Below are 21447 nucleotides of genomic sequence, written 5' to 3' on the forward strand. Positions count from 1 at the left end.
AAACGAAAAAGCCCATTGGAATGCATTGAAACCGGTTCAATGCGTTCCAGTGGGCTGAAAACTCACCATCCAGCAAAGATCCTCCATAGGGGCGGCCATTTTCGCTGCCTGTAAAGCAGGGAATCCGTCCTGAAAACACAGCAGGGAGCCATTTTGCACAGCGGGCGGCCATTTTTGGAACGCCGATCAGCTGTTTCTAAATCATCGTTTAGCAAAAAATCAGTTCCCGAAGCAGGGAACCAATCATTAAGCGAATTTTTCCCATAGGAACATTGTTTTGCAATCGCAAAAGCGATCGCAAAAACTTCATCATCAAGCGGTTTCATTGTTTAACGATGCAATCGTTAAGCGAGGCACCACTGTACTGCATCCTGCTTTGCAAAGCTTATGTGACATATTAGCTGCTGTTTGGTCTCACTGCAATGGCCTAATCCTAAAAGAGCTTGGGCAGTTTCCTCTTTGGACTACATCATCCATAATCCTTCAGCCAGAATAATCATTGACCATGTTTGCTGGGGGATCCTGGAATCTGTAGCCCATGAAAATAGCTATTCCATTTTCTGCTTCCTCATAAGTATGGACATCTCAATCTCTTACACCCATATGGTACAACATGCATTTAATTTAGTAAGACATGCAGTAAGCAGCTCAAAGAGCCAATACACATAGAGTTGGTTCTTCAGAAGGGATGTTATAATTTCCATCTCATTGTTTGATACTTGTTTCCAGAAATTTAGATCCACAACAATCATCCCTACTACTGCTGCTGCTGCTCCTACTCCTACTCCTACTACTCCACATAATCTTCTAATAATTTATGCTCCCTTCATTCTTCCTCCCATTTATCTTTCTCCAACCTGTCTCCTCTTGCTTTTCCCAACTCTTCCTTTCCTCAGGGGAGGCCATACCTAAACATTGAGCTAAGATTCCAGAAGCCTCTTGAAGATAAAATGGGCACAAACATTTCTGGTGGGTTAATGGAATCATCAACACATAGCATCACAGAACTACAGAGCTGGACAGACCCCTGAGAATCATTGAGTCAAAGCCACTGCCAAAGCAATCGCTGGAATGAAATACAGGCCCAGTTGCTTCCTACCCACACCATTCATTCCTATGGTTTCATTGTTTATTATGTATCGCCCGCAGATTTTAGCTGTGTGTAGCTATTTCCAGAATTGCAGCATTTGTCCTTTGGCCTCTAATAATTACAGCATGAGTCTTTTGTTTATTTAATCTCTAGCAAATCCTGTTAAACAACGGATGGCTTCACTCATTGGCTAATCACATGGAAGGACTTGATTCTCACATAATAGTTGACCAAACAAGTGGCTGCATATTTTGCCTTATATCTTAGCCTCCGTAAGGACCACAGACTTACCTTTCGAAAATTGAAAGTTTGGAATTTTGGTCCAGTAGACAGATGGAACAAGCCCCAGATGGCATGCCTAAAATCTAGGTAAAATCTGGCCAAAGAAGTAATATGACAATGTAAAATGACAAGTAATATGTGATTTGCAATTTGGAGGGGGGGAGGTTTTTGGGGGGGCAGTGGCACTTTGAGGACAGGGGGCTCTCTGCCCCAAGAAGCTGCACTGAGAGTCCTCTGGGTTACATGTCCCTGACAGGCCACACATTTCCCTAGTAAAGGTTCCCCTTGACAATTTGTCCAGTTGTGTCTGACTCTAGGCAGAGGTGCTCATCTCCGTTTCCAACCCCTAGAGCTAGCGTTTGTCCGCAGACAATCCTCTGTAGTCTAGACACGGAATGCCGTTTACCTTCCCACCGAGGTGGTACCTACTTAACTACTCGCATTTTGCATGCTTTCGAACCGCTAGGTTGGCGAGGAGCTGGGACAAGCTGATTTAAAGGATGCCGAACATTATTGGCATCCTTAATGAAACTAAATGTAAAATAGAGACCTAAATCCAGTGTCACACTCACAACCGATACACCAGTGTGACAGAATGCTCTGGTCACAGTTCTCTGGACAAGGTTTTGGGGTTGTGCAAAGTGCAGCGGGGGGGATTGTCCCCCCCCCTTCCACGGATGGAAGCCATTGCATCGGTGGACTGGCTGTTGAATACTGGTTAGCTGAGGGGAGTCTGGGGTCGCACATGATGTGTTGCTGCCTCAAGAGCTGATTGAAGCTGATTAGATCTCTGCAAGCCACCAACAGTCGTAATAAAACTGCCTACACAGAATGTAAACGTTTTTGGGATAAACCTGACAAAAAGGGAGGGGGGAGTCTGCAAATCCCTTTCCAATTACACAAGGCTTGTTAATCTGCCCAGGCCCGGAGCCAAACGCAAAACATTTCAGAGATGATGGCCACAGTGATAAAACTGCAGCTGTTTAAAATGAGCGCTGGGGAAGTTTTGAACAAAGAGGGTCAGCTTTAAAATGTGATCTTTAGCTGATGATAAAGAGATTGCTGTTATTCCCCCCCCAAAAAAAATTCTTATTACTCTGTTAATTGATAAGAAGCAGGGAGAGAGAGATGCCTGGAGAAGCATCAACAAATAACCATGTGAAGGAGAATTAGTTCTCTTTTAATATCAGGAAGGTTTTGAAAGGGGTTTAGAGAGAAAGAAGACTCAGTGCGACTTAAGTGTGATTCATTTTTGCTGGACTGGAGGGCAGAAGCCCCGATCCAGTTAGTGCTGGTCATATCAGAGCCCCACTTATAGAATGCTATAGAAGTCATCCTTCCTTTTACGTATTAGGCAAAATCCAAAGAAACAAAACAAAACAAGACGAACATAAGATAAAAACATTTGGCACCTTAAAGACTAACTATTGTACGTTAATGTAAAGCTTGCATTAAAATACAATGATTTCCATCCACTTTCCATCCACTTCAGCAGGCTTGCTCTTGTATGCCTATTCTTGCACAAGTCACAAGATGCATCGGACAACTGGTCGCAAAACTAGGAGACCATGCTAGCAGGATCTTTATGCAATTATGCCGTCCCCCTTCTGTTCCCTCAGTAGGACACTGGCCATCACATTTGGGGGTCTCCAAATGCAACTGTGTTTCTCAGTGTGTTTGGGGGGGGACATCCGGTATAGCTGTGTGACATCTGCTCTCTACATGTGACAGAGCTGTTATTGGTATGGTTCTTACGCCTCCCACTTTAAATCTACTTCAGTTCATTGCAGGCCAATATCACAGGTCAGAAAATATAATTCTAGCACCAAGGCTAGGGTCTTTTGTTCAGAAAGCATAGGAAAGAAAGTGGGAAACTTTTCCATTTGACTTTGTATCAGCTCTCCACCCCATTCCTACACTCTAAAATGAATATTTCCAGTATAGCTCAAACTAAACCCAGCTTTTAGTTTAACCCTACATTGCAGTGTTTTTCTTCCTGGGAATGGTATGGGTGGCTGAATTTCTATTCAAAACTAGCAGACAACAATATTATGCAAATACATTATTTTCAGAATTGTGTGCTATTGATGTTTTCTTACAGTGAGCATACCCAAGTAGTTTGGGCTGTCAAGAGTCTAGTGTTTCCAGTATTGCCTTCTGTTACTAATTGCAGTCAAGTTTATAGTGCCCAGTGTTTATAGTGGGGGCATACATGAAATTTGGTATAATTTACATGAGTATGTCTTATGAAAGGCATATTTTCTCTGACATCCAGAATATAGATAAGTAACTGTAAACTCTCTCCCCAGTTGCAGCTGGACTGCAACTCCCCTCAGCTCTAAATAGCTCAGGGATTATGGAAATTGTACTCCAAACGCGTTGAGGTGGGGCACAGTTGCCCAAGCACAGTATAGAACAGTGGTTCTTAACCTTGGGTTACTCGGATGTTTTTGAACTGCAACTCCCAGAAACCCCAGCCAGCACAGTTGGTGGTGAAGGCTTCTGGGAGTTGCAGTCCAAAACTCCTGAGTAACCCAAGGTTAAGAACCAGTGAGAACCCAGAGAGTGAGTCACCCACCTGATTGACTAAAATTTTTCTAACTGGTCTTCAGCCACTGAACTTTGGTCTCTTAAGTTATGAGGTATGAATGTTTACATGTTGAACAACAACATAAAAAAGAGTTTTAAAAGAATATAGACACGGATGATAAAGATACCATTTTTCTGTCATGTCCAGGTCTGAGTTCTGAGAAACTCACCTTCTAAACAATTGCTAAAGTACCATCAGGAACGACTTTTCATTTGTGCACCATGGAGAGGATTTCTTAAAAAGAAAATCCCATTGCATTTTTATGTCAGAAGTTTGTTGATGACACACAATATTGCACAGCTATTGAAAACCTGTATAAAATAGGATTTAGCAGAGTCGTTTATCTGAAAGCAAGCATATGGATTCTTGTCAGCTAAGGCTTTTCTAATCTTTGACCCACCCATGTAAGGAGGCTGCATGCGGTTGTAACATAGGGATAATCTGGAAGTGGTGAGCTGTGTTAAAATCTGGAAAGGTGCCCGTGCACATCTTGGGTGGCCCCCTTTCACCACTTGAAGAGTCACTTCGAAAAGTTCAAAAACAGGCAAATGGCAGGCAATCTAAGACACAAAACCATACAGACATACTCATGCAGAAAAACCAGTTCTCTGTGCAAACATGTCTGTGAGTCTATCCAGCTCCTCTTCTGGAACTCAGTGTGATTTTGGAGAGGGAAGGTCAAAAGGCTGATCTGATCGAAATCCACCAAACTTTTGCTGGTGACCTTTCTCCATGGAGACAGAAGTCAAAGGACCTTTTAGTGATAACATGAGGGAAAGCATTTTTTCAGAAATATAGCTAAGCACTCTTGCGTCACCCCCCACAACATGCCCCATCAGGGATTTAACTGCACGTGTAAGTTTTATGTTCAGTGTGGCTACAATTTATTCCGAGCCAGCCCAAGGATATTTTGCTGCATGAGAAAAGCAGAAGATGGCGTTCCTTTCTCCGTTTTCCATACAGCAGCTGACTGGAAAGGGACTTGAACAGTGGCAATGGAATTGCAGCCCATATCCCACTTGAGAGCAGCAGGTCAATTTAGGGGGAAAGGACGGCTGAAGAGGTGCACATGGATATGTACTCCAGCAGCAGAGATTGGCCAAGTTGCTGAGGTGGAACTGCTAAGTTGTTACTCCCAGTATCAGCTATCCGGAATAGCTACCTTGCCCAGTGACAGGGCCAGGCGTTCAAGTTCTACAGCCAGACTCCATTTTAAGAATACTAATGTACACTTTTTGCCATGCTGATAATTCACTTTGTACATCATTTTACCTCCATGTAGACTTGCTCAAGATTGAAGCTGTCACTATTTAATGGACACGGTTAAATCTTTTTCAAGTTTCATCTTTCACTGACAAGGAAAATAGCTTTGAAGGCTCTCAGTTACAGATTCATAACTCATAAGGGGGTGTATGTGTGTGTGTCAGATTCCCCCCCCCCCCCGCAAATGGACAGAAACTCTGTTGGAAAGTGAGACCGAGAGACTTTACACCATAGAATGGTGTGACATTATGCTTCTCAAAACTTGTCAGACACTTAGCAATCAAGGTGATGGGTGCTTTTGGAAAGAAAAATCCAAGACATACAGGGAAATTTCATCCGTCGAGCCCAAGACAGTCAATGAAGTGCTTTGAAAAATCAGTATGAAAAAAGTATTTCTGTTTGAACAGGATCTTAACTTATTCTGAAGTTTACTCTTTCTTTTAGTAGACAAACTAAAGTTGGACTATGGCAGTGATCCATAACTCAGCCAGGAGCTAAATCAAGCCCAAAACCTTCACAGAATATGGTCCAAATACTACATTTCAGTTGCCTATACTGTAGGTTATACCTTCAGGCTATCAGCAAAAAATACTTTGGTTTGGCAGAGTGTGAAAATTGTTGGCTTAAAAACCTCTAGCTACAGAGCAGAAGAAGGTTCAAGGACATACAAAGAAGAATTAGTTTCAAGTTTTCCCACAATAGACCTCCCTGTTTTTATTTTGTTCTCCTCAACTGGCACTTACTCAGAAACACTGGTAAGAGAAAGAATACATGAGGAGAGAGAGAAAATGGGTGACGCATAGCCACGCATAGCAATTGATATCATTAAGCTTTGTATCTGTTTAAGCTAAGCGCTAGTACAGTTCTGAGAAAAGGTGAATAGGCAAATTCAAATATGTTGAGTTGTTCTCTGCAATTCTGCTTCCAATTCCTCTTTAAAGACCAGAAACATCAGTCATTAAAACATTTATTAAAACTGTAAACCCAATTTTGCCAAAGGAAAATCCCCTAGACACTATGAAATGTTTCCTCAAATGTTTTAAAAAAGATTTTCTCCCTTCTAACCTATAATTTATCAAATGCAATTCTTATTATTGTTGTTCAGATGAGTAAGTAGGTCAACATCAAAGACACACTAAACACCGCAAGAATTTGTACTATCATGCTTTTTACAATTATCCATATGGCTGCAGTCTCATTTGCACACAATAGGGATCCTTTTAATAGCTACAAATTACAATGAACATAAGATAAATACCAATCAAAACAGCTTGGCAACCTCTTCATTAACTTATCAGCATGGGATTTTGTGATACCAGGGTTTCGCACCATGAATGTCTTCATCCCCAAGATCAGGTTCAGCAAAGACTCTGAGTATGCTCCCTCCTCCATTTAGTTATTTGCTTGTGAATATTTATAAGATGCTGATATCTGAAGATTTCAAAGCCACATACAACAGTGATCAAACATACAGTGCAAAATGAAACATAAAATTAGGATACATTTACAACCATTTGAGATTATCATAAAATAGATGGGGTTGCTGAATTAAAGGAAATGCCAGGTCAGGAAACCTGATGCTTGAACATCTCCCAAAGAGCCCTGTGTAGACCTTTATAAACCTCTAGGAAAAATCAGAAGCCTGTATTCATCACAGCTCTCATTTATGTTTTGAAAAAGTTAATTCTGGTGTGAACCAGATAACCAGTCCCAATCATATCAAAATTCCTCTAGATATCAAGGTAAAACAATAGCTTAATTGTTGCCATGATTCCATGCAACATCAGTTTGTCTTTTTCTACATTTATTCATCTACCGTGCTTCTATGTTCCATATGCATAAAATGAAATCTAAAGGGTAACAAAGACCTCAAAATGTGTGGAAAACAATAGAAAAAAAATCGTAGGTACAAACGCTTAAAAGTGTATGTCTAAACCGAAGTTGCAGGGAAATACTTAATTCAGAAGCCTATATTTCAATCCAAAATACAAGCGCATAAAATGGTAAAATAGCAAGAATATTGCTTTAATTACATTTTTAAAATGCAGGAGCTTACAACTTAAAAAGACACAATAAAAAAAAGCAGATAATTCATCTCTAAAACACATTATTAAAAAGTAAAAATAACATTACAGCCTTGAACAATCTTTAGCCTTTTACCATATTACCGGACATATTTGAAAAAATGTTTTAAGTGTTCACACTGCCAAGCCAGTTTGAATCTATGGAGGAAAATCCTTATCTGTTCCAAGGTATTGCGGCAAGCTGTGTCCCTACTGCTCTGACGCCTGTTGCCCACTATCTGTGTTGCTGGTATCTGGTGCAACACAGATAGTGAGCACCGGATACCTCTTGCCTCCTTATATTTATATTTCTCTCCATTGTTTGCATTTCCTTTCAACTATAAACAACTAAATTGTTGATCCCCATTGGGCCATGTGAATTTCGCCCATGTGAATTTCGCCCATGTGAATTTCGCCCATGTGAATTTCCTTCAGTAGAGGTGACACCACCAGAAAGGCCTCTCCAGATGATCTCAAGAACTGAAAGACTCTTTTGAGGGAGAACATGGTCTCCCAAGGAATCAGATTCCAAGTTGACCAGGTCCCAAACTGTTTAGGGCTTTATACAGTATACTGATAGCAAAACCCTTAAACCTTCTCCAGTAGAGACATAACCAGTGTTAACATTTCTTCTAATAGAAATGTTATCTTCTGCCAACCAGTGCCTCACGTGTGGGCCAGACTGAAGTACTGTGTAGTTGTGCAGCTTCCCAATCAGTCTTAATTCCCATACAGAGCATACTGCAGGAGTCCAACCTTATTTATTATTTATATTATTTATATGCCCCGGGCAAAAAAAAAAAAACACACCAATTAAATATCTCAGCATTAATGCCAAGATTTAAACAAAGCATTTCTGAGACACTTGTTACTTAAAACCCTGCCTAAAAAGGAAACTATTTGCCCTGTGATGGGAGGGCAAGAGGGAGGGGGCCAACCTGGCTTTTCAAGGGACCACATCCCAAAGTCTGGGAGGAGCCACTAAGAATGCCCTCTCTTGTGTCCTCACCAAATGAGCTTGGGATGGGGATGGGACCAAGAGAAGGGCCTCACCAGAAGATCTTAAAAGCTGAGAAAGCTCACATGGAGTGATACGATCCTTCAAATCCTGGACCAAGCCATAGAGGGCTTTATAGGTAGTCACTGGCATTTTAAAATGGTCCCAGAAACAGACTGGTGAGCTTGATGAAGAACTGGGTTTGGACCCAAGGGTTACACTAGAAAACCCCTTCCCCCCCCCAAAAAAAAATTACTGAAGATTTGATCTGATCGGTGTGGTGCATACAGTGCTTGAAAGTGCTGGACATAGAGAGAGCCTTGAATCTCAGTTCGAAAAAATGTAATTCATTAATTGTTGAAAATTACAGGAAATCTTGTTGGCTAATATTCACATTAATAATTTTAATAATAAGCAGCACACTTGCTTTGCTTCAATAAAGGAAAATTTAGAATGCTACATTAGCATATACATGGCCATCATTAATTATCAGTTAATATTGTAGGAAGAGACATGGGCAGCCTCTATGGCCGTGCGTACCTGCTCAGGATACAAAAAGCAGATGACGACAGGGTTGGTGATGGAAGATTCTTCTGCTGCTGCCATTTAGCAACGGGCACAAAATTAATGAGCCAGAATTTGTTAATTTTCAGTTGGTTTTTGCCAGTGTTTTTAGCCATTATTTAAGTTAAATTGTATGTTAAGAAAAAAAATACAGGTATATGGTGACGTGTGAAGACCTAATGTGCTATTTCCAAGGTTTGGGTCTGAACGTGGGAGATACAGGTTGTAGCCTTCACGGTCATTAGACCCTCTGGTTAACCTTGAGCGATGACCGCTACTAGTAGCAAACCTTACCCATGGGCGACTGCTGGAGGACTGCTCTTCCATGAATTGGTTTCCTGAGCTTCTTGACTCCCAGATAACCTGGGGGACTTGTGGAAACCAGTTGAACCTGTACTCCATCAGCTTTTTTCCAATCCCCATGCTAATTTTGGTACAAGGGCCCAATACCTGGCAGCCAAGATGGTTGAAGGCGGGTTAAGCTGAGGTTGTGCTGACTTCAAATCCCTCCCAGCCTTTGTGTGCTGCAGGGTCAGAAGACCAGCAGAGTCGTAAGATCGAATCCACGCAACAGAGTGATCTCCCATCGCTTTGTCCCAGCTCATCGCCAACCTAGCATGCAAATGTGAGTAGATAAATAGGGACCACCTCGGTGGGAAGGTAAAATAGCATTCCCTAGTCACGCTGGCCACGTGACCACGGAAACTGTCTTCGGACAAGCGCTGGCTCTATGGCTTGAAAACGGGATGAGCACCGCCCCCTAGAGTTGGACACGATTGGACTGAAAATGTCAAGGGGAAACCTTTACTTTTACCTTTTTACCCTGGCCCTGGCCTAACTTTGTCCCTGCAGAGTTGCCATGAAACTGGGATCTGGCATAGCTGAGCACCACCTCTTCTTCCCCTCCCCCCTCTGTTTTTAGGCTCTTCTGCCAGTTGATCTTAATCAGCACAGCCATTGTGCTGGCAGATTCAGTTGTTCCAAGAGATCTGAAATCAGCCAGCAGAAGTTTCTGCCCATCCACAATGCACTGTGTGCAGTGTATCCTTAAGTCTGGATTGCATTGCCTGCCTGTTGATTTGTAAACAAGAAACGCTCCTCTAGTGCTCCATCCACCAAAGGAGAGTGATCCTGAAAAGACCGTTCTGAACTCACCACTGGCTGAAGGAAGAAAACACAAATGCTAGGCTTTCTTCAAGTCCATTTTTGGAAGTCTTCCATTTCATTCCTGTTCTTCCATCATGTTGCCCAGCAACCTGTTTTCATCATCCTAGCAGGCAGTTTTTTTGTTTTGTTTTGTTTTTTGGTCAAAGGACCATAACATGCTGTATCTATTTGGTCTGGTGGGCGCTCTCCTTGGAAGACCGTAACACCGCATCTTACTTTCATATCCACGACGCGGAGGCTCAGTGGAGTGAAATGTATTACGCTGGAGTTGTCTACTTGCAGATGTGCCTGGTGCAAGGTTTTCCACAAGAAGCCATCTGCTTCGCAATGACATTACCTGTCATACCAGTGCTGGCTTGTGGTTTGTCCTTTTGAAGCTATCACGGAGCAAGGAGGTGTGGGAGAGCAAAGTCAGAATGCTCTTGAACGGCAAACCTTTTTTTTTTTTTTGGTACCTTTTGCACAGCTTCAAAATATGAGTATCACCGTGTGCTCACTTGCCTTAAAGATATTGTGTGATATTTAGTCTGAGAATTTAGCATCAAGACCCTAAGAGTCTTATGGTTGACATTAGACATTGAATATATCAGTGAATACTTTCTGTTATCTTAAGAGGGAGTTTTCTTTGAAAAGGTTGCATGCTTAAAAGGTTCCTGTGGCTAATTATGAAAATAACAGCACAAATTTCTGACATGTCTATATTAGCACCACACAAGAGGTACAGGATTAACAAGTGAGACCTAAAATGACTATAAGAGATCAGGAAAATGTGTCGCTCTAATTGGCTACAACTCCCCCACTCTTTTACTGTTAGCAAAGCTGAGTAGAGCTGGTGAGAGTTAAGAGGCCAAAATCTCTAAGCCAAAGTTTTCCCCATTCCTGTCATAGCATGAGTAGGGATTCATCATGATCATTTTCAGAAGAGCTTCTGTACCTATGATAGCCTTGGTGTTCTCCTGGACATGCTGCAGAATTTATGTAGCATTCACAAAAAATATATATATTAAAGAGTATATTTATTATCAAGTACTTTTTTCTCTCAGATCTTTTTTCCTGCACACAAAGTGGAATATGGCAGATTTCACCACCACCACTGAAAGGTGAGCAACATTGAAGCAAGATGTGGTACTGTAATCACACACTCCTACAAGGTTTCCTCAACCCATGAGGTGGGTAATATGAGCTCATTATTCTTTCTCATCTTCAACTGGTGTTCAGCTACTGGTACTGTATCATTTGAAAAGGTGTTCCCTCATGTGGGAAAAGGCATGTGTTTATCATAGCATGTGATTTCCCTTCCTTTGTCTGTCCAAGAGAAACAGCCCAAGCCATCCACAAACTGTGTTGTTTGGGACTTTTCCATCACTCAGTGTTGAGCGGAGGTTTGCAGTTACTATAGCTCCTGATTTAGAGTCTGGGTTACTTGTTTTGCATTACTACGTTTTGGAAGTGGCAACCGGAAGATTGTCACGGGCTTAATTTGCAAGTCTGGTGGATGAGACAAGCATCTCTTAAGAGAAATCTCTTTGTGTGAGAGAAAACAATTTAGTTAGGTTAATCATAGGGAACAGGCATTCTTCCTACACATATAATTCAACCCTCAGAACGTGCAGAGGGGAAAAGAGAAATAGTCTGTCTGTTTGACACGAGGAAGAGGAACTCTGCCTCACAAGGTTTTGATAGCTGTGTACAAGATGTGTCCATGTAGTGCTGGGAGCTCCTAAACATGAGAAACAATTAGCCATTTTAGATTGCCATCAGAAAACCTGCAGATCTCAAGGAAGTTAATTACTTACACATTCCAGTTTGGGGTTGTTGTTTGCTTGGTTGTTGTTTGTTTGTTGTTATTATAAAGTTTGGAGCAGCAAGTGTTACAACAGGAGTTCGATTGTAATCCATAAGAACCAATAAATACCAAGGTACATTATTTAAGAATCTGCAACCTTACGCAACCTTCCTGCATATATATTTGGTAAAAGTCTGAGCTGAACTGAATTACTGTGAATAAAAAGGAAATGCAGTATGGGTGCTCCTCTGACCTTGAGCGTTCACAGCTCCTTTACTTCACCTTCAAATATGTACAGGTCCAAGGAAAGCCGAGCAGCCGAAGTCCTGAGCTAAAACACTGTACCGTTTCAACACCGTGCCAGATAACAGCAGCGCTTTTAGAATGACCGATTCCACTTTCAATTACATGGACATGATTGATGCTTACCAGCTCATGCTTCACAGCAATTTATTACTTCTCTGTGCTGAGCATGTCATATGACTTTTTCTTCTTCTTTGGGGTCTGTCAGAGACTATAACAAAAGGGGGGGAGCTTTTAATCTTGAATGAACATTAATAGAGTTACATTCTTTTCTGACTCAGTTTCTGTGTAGTCTGTGTTAGCCCTCTCATAACATGATCCCATGATTTAGCGCTAGCAGGAGAAGGAAAGGGGCTTTTGGTGCAGCTGGTGAATCTAGTGTGAATGCTTACAAAGATGCTCACATCTACTGCAAATAAACTGGCTGGGTAGCTCAGTGGTTTAGGTATCTGGCTATGGAGCTGGAGGTAGGAAACTCTGTTCCCCACAGTGCCTCCTGCCAGTAGGTAGATTCAGGCAATGTGGCCTTGGGCAAGCTGCACAGTCCCAGGGCACCCATAGAAGAAAGGAAAGGAAAATTACTTCTGTGTATTTTTTTTCCACCCAGAAAAGTCTGAAAACGGCTGCTATAAGTCAGAATTGACTTGATGGCACATCATCATCATCACCATCATTGATGATAAACTGGCTGAGATCCATTAGGATTTGATAGAACTCCGGATAACACCAGTATAAATCATGGGAAATTGCCAGTGCGAAGGATGGCTGACAGAGTTCCACAGAGATTCAAGAAGACCTGCTGGGACTTTCCACCAGTGGAACCCTTCTTTTGCTGAAGATACCCTAGAGCAGCTGGAGTGGGCAAAGCAGTGGATGAGACTAGGATGAGGCGGTGGGTGGGGGAACATGTGCATGACAGGGCTTTGCACAGGTCTCCTGATTGCGTTTGGAGGGCACCTTGAGATAGATCCTGGTTGAGTCTGTGATGATCCAGGTCTCCTTTGCTTTGCTTGGTTCCCTGAGTCAATTTTGTCAATTTAGATTTACTTGCCTTGGAAAGCCGAAATGCCAATATGTGCGCTGATTGTCCTGCAGTTTGGAGGTGTAATAGACCACCAAGAGGGGAGCTAGCTTGAAGCATCTGAATAATAATTTGTTGTTGTTTAGTCATTTAGTTATGTCCGACTCTTCATGACCCCATGGACCAAAGCACACCAGGCCCTCCTGTCTTCCACTGCCTCCCGGAGTTGGGTTACATTCATGTTGGTCGCTTTGATGACACTGTCCAACCATCTCATCCTCTGTCATACACTTTTCCTCTTGCCTTCACATTTTCCCAACATCAGGGTCTTTTCCAGGGAGTCTTCTCTTCTCATGAGATGGCCAAAGTATTAGAGCCTCAGCTTCCGGATCTGTCCTTCCAGTGAGCACTCAGGCTTGATTTCCTTTAGAATGGATAGGTTTGTTCTCCTTGCAGTCCAGGGGACTCTCAAGAGCCTCCTCCAACACCACAATTCAAAAGCATCAATTGTTCAGCGGTCGGCTTTCTTTATGGTCCAGCTCTCACTTCCATACATCACTACAGGAAAAACCATAGCTTTGACTATATGGACTTTTGTTGGCAAGGTGATGTCTCTGCTTTTTAAGATGTTATCAAGGTTTGTCATCGCTTTCCTCCCAAGAAGCAGGCGTCTTTTAATTTCAGGGCTGCTTTCACCATCTGCAGTGATCATGGAGCCCAAGAAAGTGAAATCTGTCACTGCCTCCATATCTTCCCCTTCTATTTGCCAGGAGGTAATGGGACCAGTGGCCATGATCTGTTGAGCTTCAGACTCTTTTTTTTGTACTCTCCTCTTTCACCCTCATTACACGGTTCCTTAATTCTTCCTCACTTTCTGCCATCAAAGTTGTATCATCTGCATATCGGAGGTTGTTGATATTTCTTCCCGCAATCTTAATTCTGGCTTGGGATTCCTCCAGTCCAACCTTCTGCATGATGTATTCTGCATATAAATTAAATAAGCCGGGGGACAATATACAGCCTTGTCATACTCCTTTCCCAATTTTGAACCAATCAGTTCTTCCATATCCAATTCTAACTCTTGCTTCCTGTCCCACATATAGATTTCTCAGGAGGTAGATAAGGTGGTCACGCACTCCCATTTCTTTAAAAATTTGCCATAGTTTGTTGTGGTCCACACAGTCAAAGGCTTTTGCGTAGTCAATGAAGCAGAAGTAGATGTTCTTCTGGAACTCTCTGGCTTTCTCCATAATCCTGCACATGTTAGCAATTTGGTCTCTAGTTCCTCTGACTGTTGGATCTGACTTCATTTCTGACATGGACCCCCGTCTTCAGTCATACCACCAGACAGGCCCTGTGGCACACCCCTGTCTGTGTCTTGTCATACCTTTCCTTCTCCCCAGAAACTACCAATTCAAGAAGCTGCCACACCCTACCTAATAGTAGGGCTAGCCTTGTGTTTATTCATGGTGAAACTTTAACTTAGACTGAGAAGCGAATGGACCTTATCTTCTCAGATGTGGTCTTCCAGTGAGTCGAACAAGAGCCTTTGAAAAGGCTACAGTCTCCCTTTGTTGCCAAGATAGAGCATAGGATATGATGCCACATGGAATCCATCCACAATGCATGGCCACCATGATGATGAGGTGAGCATCATAGATCTATATCTCTCTGGTCTCCTCATGAAGGATAACTAACATCTCAACCATAAACAAGATATGAGTGACATTTCTTCACATTCCTCAAGCCAGGTTTATAGTCACCAGCCAAGTAAATCAGGGACCTATTTTAGCCCATCTTATAGCAAGCCTTTATCCAAAAAAATAAGTGGAAGTAGGCAATGTCTGGATTTCAGGATGGTCACCCAAGGTCCTGATCCCCTGAAAAAAACATTGCCCCCAAACCAGGAATATCCTGCTCCCAGAAATCTGTAGGGAGATTGATTTGACTTTCAAATGCAATTTACCTCCCAGGAGTTTTAGGCCAGGAAAGCCCCCCCCTTTTTTTTTAAGGAACAGGCTAGCTTCTCCCTGCTTCAAAATATCCTTTCTGGCCTAAAAGAAGCCCAAGGATAAAATTGTGCCTAATTGTGTTCTTCTGAGGGTATAATGTTCCACTTGGGATGGCAGGTTGGGCATGGCCTGACAGGTGAGGACAAGAGAGTTCCTAGACACGCCCCAAAATTGCCCACTCCTGAACTGGAGATAAAGCAGCCATCTCACTTAAGCAAAGAAGAAGCTGGGACATGGATCTTACCCACTGAATGTGTGTGGCGGGTGGGGGGGAATGTGTGAAAAGGAGACATTTCCTTAGAATTCTTAGGAATCTGTTCAGACTACAAGATCTCTCATGCAGTCATGAAATCACACTAATTCTGTAAGCAATCGTGTTCTGAGAGGGATGTGTTCTGCATGCCCCTTCCTCTCCCCTCAACTTCTAAAGCCTTCGTTCCAAAGCATAAGCTCCTGCATTCATCTCTTGCTTTGCATCCAGCACAGTCTTTTTAAAGAGGCCATTGCAGACGGCCTCAGGGCTAACAGGCCGTGGGGGGGGGGGAAGAGAAAGTGAGTGGAATATTTGTGGTGTGTGTTTCTGAGCAGCTGAGTCCTATGTCATCTCTTGAGATGCTAGTTGACAATCCTGAACTTGCATGGCTGACCCAGTAATAAAGGAACGGGGGCTTGGTTAAGATGCCTGTCCCTCTTTCAAAAGTCAAAGAGTGTTGCTGTATCTTTCTGTGGATTACAGTAAATGTTTTTGAAGAGGTTTAGTATGTATTGCTGTTTCCATTATTCAGAAACCAAGATCACTTGACCATTCTCTCTTCAGGGTCATAATTATACAGTCTTTTATTGTATATGTTCTATCTTGAGAAAACAGCTATTTCATTGAAAACAAAGAGAAGGTCATGGGTGTTGTGGACATGGCCAATTACATGCCTACAAGTTCATTCTCAAGGCAGAATAATTGGGGAGGGAGTGAAACAGCCAAAGTAATTTATTACCAGCCAATATGGTGGTACCCCTAGTAAGGTGAGAAGTACAGAGAGAGAGGAGGCAGAAGTGCTGATTTATAGTATCCTTTGATGGGAGGGACGAATTTCCACCAATCCACAGGTTACAGATATTCACCCTCTCACCAATTAGCAAACTACATTTCATCAGTCACCTAATAAGGCAGATGTGTCCTTGGCGAGTCCCAAGCCCGTTAACAAGTGACAATAGAAACGTTTCACAATAAGCAAGTGGAAGATACTTCCCCTTGATGCAAGGGTATCCTGAAAACTTTTCTACCACAAGCAATAGTGGACATTCTCCCTCAGTCAACCTGCCTGTTTATAAAACTCTGTGGTGAGGAAACTGGCTGGACTAGTTAGACACTTCCTGCTAGGTTAAAGGGTTTTCCAGAAGGGCAAGGAAATACAGAGAAATATCAGTAATAATTCATAAATCCATGATTTATCGACCTTGGTGAATTACAAACCGTGATGAATCACCATTTTTTAAATTTATGCTCAGATCGTAGAACAGACCAGCCAGCAAATCCCACACTGCTGCTTAAATGTATGTGGAAAAGATCACTATTGTGCTGTATAAGAAGGACAGGCCACTTTCTTGGGGGGGGGGCACATTGAATGTTGTGACCCACATCACTATATTGAACCTTAACGTTCACCACTGGTTTTCAGGATTTCACTACTGTTGCTACCAAAGTTGATGTCAAGAGTGGAAGCTCTCTGTGGTGGGGAAGGTTTGCAGGGGTCCCTTCTGAACCTCAGACCCTTCCCAGCGTGCAGCGCAGAGTGTCCTCTTCCCTTCCAGAAAAGAAGTGAAGAAAATAAGGTTTGTTCATTTTCTTTGGTTTCATGATTGATTGGACGCAATTACAAGGGAATAGGCAGACATGGGGCGGGGGGGGAAGCACAGCTGGTTTGTAGGCCACATATTGTTGACCCAGGTGTGTGTTCATAGAGAGAAACCCTGTAAAACACGTGCAGCTCATTTGTTGGATATGGTCAAAAGAAGCAGCGTTGTCAGATCCAGTGAAGTGATCCTGCTTTTTGCAGTAACGGATTTTAACCAGGACGAACATGCTATCTTAAATAAGTAGCTTAGAGTGGCAAATACTGAAACTATAAGTATAAATGCTTTTTCACTTTAGTTATAAGTATTACTAATACTGTACAATTACATGATTAATGAATTGAAGTCTAAGGTTTAACTGCAGAATTTGTTCCTGGAGGTGCCGGAATCCCTTTGCAGTTCTTTTCCACCTGTGATTTACTTGAGTGATTTTCTGGCATCAATCTTGTTTTCTTCCTTGTATCGTGTCTTTTGAATAATTTGCTCAGCTGAAAACATTTGGAGCTCTTAAAAATAGATTCCCCTGCTCCGCAGTCTCTCTTTAGAAGATACAGACAGGAGCGGACAAAGGGCAATTTCCAAAATCTAATTTTATAGTAGGCTGGTTAATCCTCAGATGCTGGATACTCCTGCCCTCCTCTCTGCAGTCTGTTATTTATCATGAACAAGGAAGCTGGAGATCTGCAATGCAGCAGGAGTTGCTCACTCCTGCCTGTAATTTCCCCCAACAATTGGTTTAGAATCCCTGCTACAGTCTTATTAGTGCCGCACTGAATGTTAGTCAATGCAGCTTTTCAAAGTAGACGGGTTTTAACCGATGGAATCATGTGGCATGAAAGCTGCCCATATTTACCTCCCCATTCTGCGTGTTTGTCACCTATTCACAGCTGCATTTTCCCCCAGATCTAGCACTTCTGCATCATGAAAAAAAAATGCAGCAGCTTCTTCTCAGGCAAACCCAAAAACCAGGGAGCAAAAGCTGATTCTCGGGTGATTAAAGGACTCTTTCTGCCTGCAGCAATTCCCTTGCCTTTCTGCCGGACTCCCCAGATCTGTTCTGCAAAAGAAGTGATTGCTGCTAGTCTTGGGGGGTGGGGAGGGTATCGCGTTAAGAGATTTCATGCTTATCACATTGGCTTTACCCAAAGAGGCAATGGAGCAAGATGTCATATCAGACTGGAAATGATACACTTTGACTACATGGGACCATCAAGAAGCCCGGCACTCATACGCAGGGAACAACCCAAAATGAAAATGGTACATGGCTGCAGCCAATACAGGCAAGAGGGAGAGATGGAGGATTGCATTGCTACAGTTCTTTCCACTCCAAAACCACCACCACCCAAGCCAAGGTGATGCTTTATCAAAAGTTGGTGGCTGAAGGAACTGACAGGAAGAGAGAGCTCCTTCCATAGCTCTTACCTGGGGACCACCCAAACTTCCTAGCAGCTTCAGTCAAGACCTGAGGATGCGTGGGTGTAGAACCTGACAGAAATTAGACCAAAAGTCACCGAAGGCCATGGAACAATGAGTAGAGGGTCACATAAAACACTGCACAGTGAACAAAAATACATCTCGCTGATTATAAACAGCCGAGGAGCCAAGTCACAAATGGTTGACCTCTCAGTAAGAACAAATTCTTCACATAATTTATTGCAACAAAGGGCTAATAATAAACCAAGACAGAGAGCTGTGCCTTGTATAAGAATCCTATAAGAAACCATGGCAAGGATATAATTATTGACTGGCGCTCCTGTGATTTGTGCTGTGTCCTCTGTTGATGCTCACTGCAAGGTTTTAATTAGACAAAGCAAGATTTTTATTGAATACCTTGTTCTGGTCTCCAGGGTAGGCACAGCAATGCAATGCGTCCTTCCTGCTTTGTTATCAACATATTGAGAAAAGCCCAATGCAGGCATTCCCAAGATTGTAGTGAGGGCTAAATGCTGGGAGTGTGTGTCATACCTTCTGGGCCTGACCCCTCAATGACTTGATGTTTGTGGGATCCTTCCCTTTCCTTCCTCAAGCTACTTGCAATGAACAAGGATGAAAGGAGATTCTTTTTGTGTCCAACTGAAAGTGAACAAAAGCACCTCTGCTTTGGATCTCACTGCTATATCTGAGATGTAAAGGAAGGAAGGGGTAGGGGTTGGTATACCTGACGTCATTAGGAGCAAGGAAAGTATGTGTGATGTCTGTCCTTAAGAATGACTTTTCTGATGGGTTCGCTTATTATGTTTAGATCAGATTTTTTTTTCTTCAAGGAGACCAACAGTGCTCCACACCTAACACACCATGAGATATGATAATCTACGTTCCTCCATGAAGCTCAGCTGGGGATGAGATATATGAACGTGGATTTGAACCTGGGTCTTCTCAGTCCTAACCTACCACTGTGAACCCTGTACTGCATGACACTGTTTGGAACACTTGCAAAATATGACGTTCTCCCAGCAATCCTACGAATACCCCCATCTCTACCTCTTAGCATTGATTGTGTTACAAAATGTCAGAAACCCTGTTGCTTACTGTAGTGAGTTACACTAGGGTAGACCCATTGAATTAGTGGGGATTTGGTGGGCCAACTTCTCCATAGGTTCCGTTGATTTAAGTGTGTTTTCTCTAGTTGTGATTTACTAAAGTAAGTAGCAACTAGAGGAGGCCCATTAAAGCAGTGGAGGGATGTTGCCTCACCAAATCCCCAATGGGCCTACTCTAGTACAACTTACTGCAGTAAGCAACAGGATCTCAGCAAATGTCTGCAATCACAAGAAAAAAGCAAAAGAAGTTATGTTCCAAATTCAAGTCATATTTATTTTGTTATAAAGACATCTTAGTTTTACTCTATAATTCTATTTAAACCAATGGCATTTTTATTCATGTGTATAAAACTATTCATGCTTGCATGCGCCTTTATTTGTCTTTGCTTCCTATTTCATTATTTCCCCTCAACCTTTCCATTTTTCCCTCTCCTTTTAAAGCAGAAATAAATATGCGTCTGCTGTGCCATAAACATTCATAGGTTTTCAGAACACTGAATCTCTGATAAACACAGAACACAATGGATTTTGTAAATATCAAAAGCCAGACCATGGTTGAACAATGCACTTGCAAAATTCAGATTGGGCTTTCCATTTGAAAAGCCGATGTCCTCAGCATTTGACCATATTTGACTGGAGACATAAAAAGGGAGACAAATATTAACTATTCAGTAGGTTCTAAGTTGGCCTTACTGAGTCGAGAAGGAGTCTGTTTTGGGAGGTCTGGCCCCGGTGGGCAGTGGGATTGCTGTCTTGCCCACCAACTAGTGTGGCTAGGGAGAGAGTGTGTTATCTCTGGCAGGGGACATTGTCAGCCCACACAGCTCACACCGGGAACCTGGATCTGTAGCAAAAACTGTTTTCCTTAGGGCCAACCTACCATTAAGGAAGCATGGGCACCTGTTACAACTGGACATTTGTGGAAAGAGGAGGAGACGAAGAGTGTGCCCCGGCTGGTGAGTGGGGGAGCTGGCTGGGGAAAGGGAATGTGCAGCACCTGTGGTGCCGTGCCAATGAACTGGTGCAAAACTCTGAACTGAGGCTCATGCTCATTGCCCAGCCAGCCTGGAATAAAGAGGCAAGACACAAGACGTTGGCTGCAAACTGGGCCACACTTTATTAATTAACTGAAAACCAACATCCCCTTACAAAAGAGGGCCAACAGTAGTGCAGAATCATGATCTGAATCTGGGGCTATCCTTACCCGAGACCCAGATCTACTGATGGTGAGTTCTCATAACATCAGGGTATTCCCCAGAGCCAGGCCGCCTGAGGCTCCTGTCTCTATGCAGTCTGGGCCCCGTGGATCCCTTTGCTCCTTCCCTTCCCAGTGCCGAAACCTCCTGAGGTGGGAGGGCTTACACCCCTCTCGGGTGCCCCTTGTAACTCACCTAAAAGCTCATGCCTTCCGCATTACTCACCGGTGTGCCCAAAATACAAAAGCCCTTTAAACCAGAAGCATTTGATAAAGCTTGTCAACAAGAAAGAACAGGATGGGTAAAAACTCACCTGCCCCTTTGCTGCCAATTCAAGGGCAGGTCAAAAATTCCTGTCTGGCCCTGAAGTGCCCAGCTACTCTGATTCTTACAGGGCAGTGTGGGTGGGTCGACAGTCAGGCTGAAAGAGGCAGCGTGCCGGGTGAGCAGCCTTGATAGAGGCTCTCTCTAGCCTCCCCCTCTGAGGTTTATGGCCTCTTGAGCTTGCCTCATCCCAGCGGTGGGCAAAGAGCTCCCACCCACACCGATGCAGATACAGAATGAGCCCCTCTGTTCATATCCCTTTTCTGCACAGAGTGTCATGGGTAGAAGCATTGGTAGAGACCAGGTCTGCCTTACAAGCAGAAATTGTTTCTTCTAGCAGAAAGCCACCATTGGTCGTAACTGGTGCAGATGGAGACACCAAATCTGTGTGCCCAGTT

This window comes from Pogona vitticeps, chromosome 1, assembly GCF_051106095.1.
Source record: "Pogona vitticeps strain Pit_001003342236 chromosome 1, PviZW2.1, whole genome shotgun sequence".
Taxonomy (NCBI): Eukaryota; Metazoa; Chordata; class Lepidosauria; order Squamata; family Agamidae; genus Pogona; species Pogona vitticeps.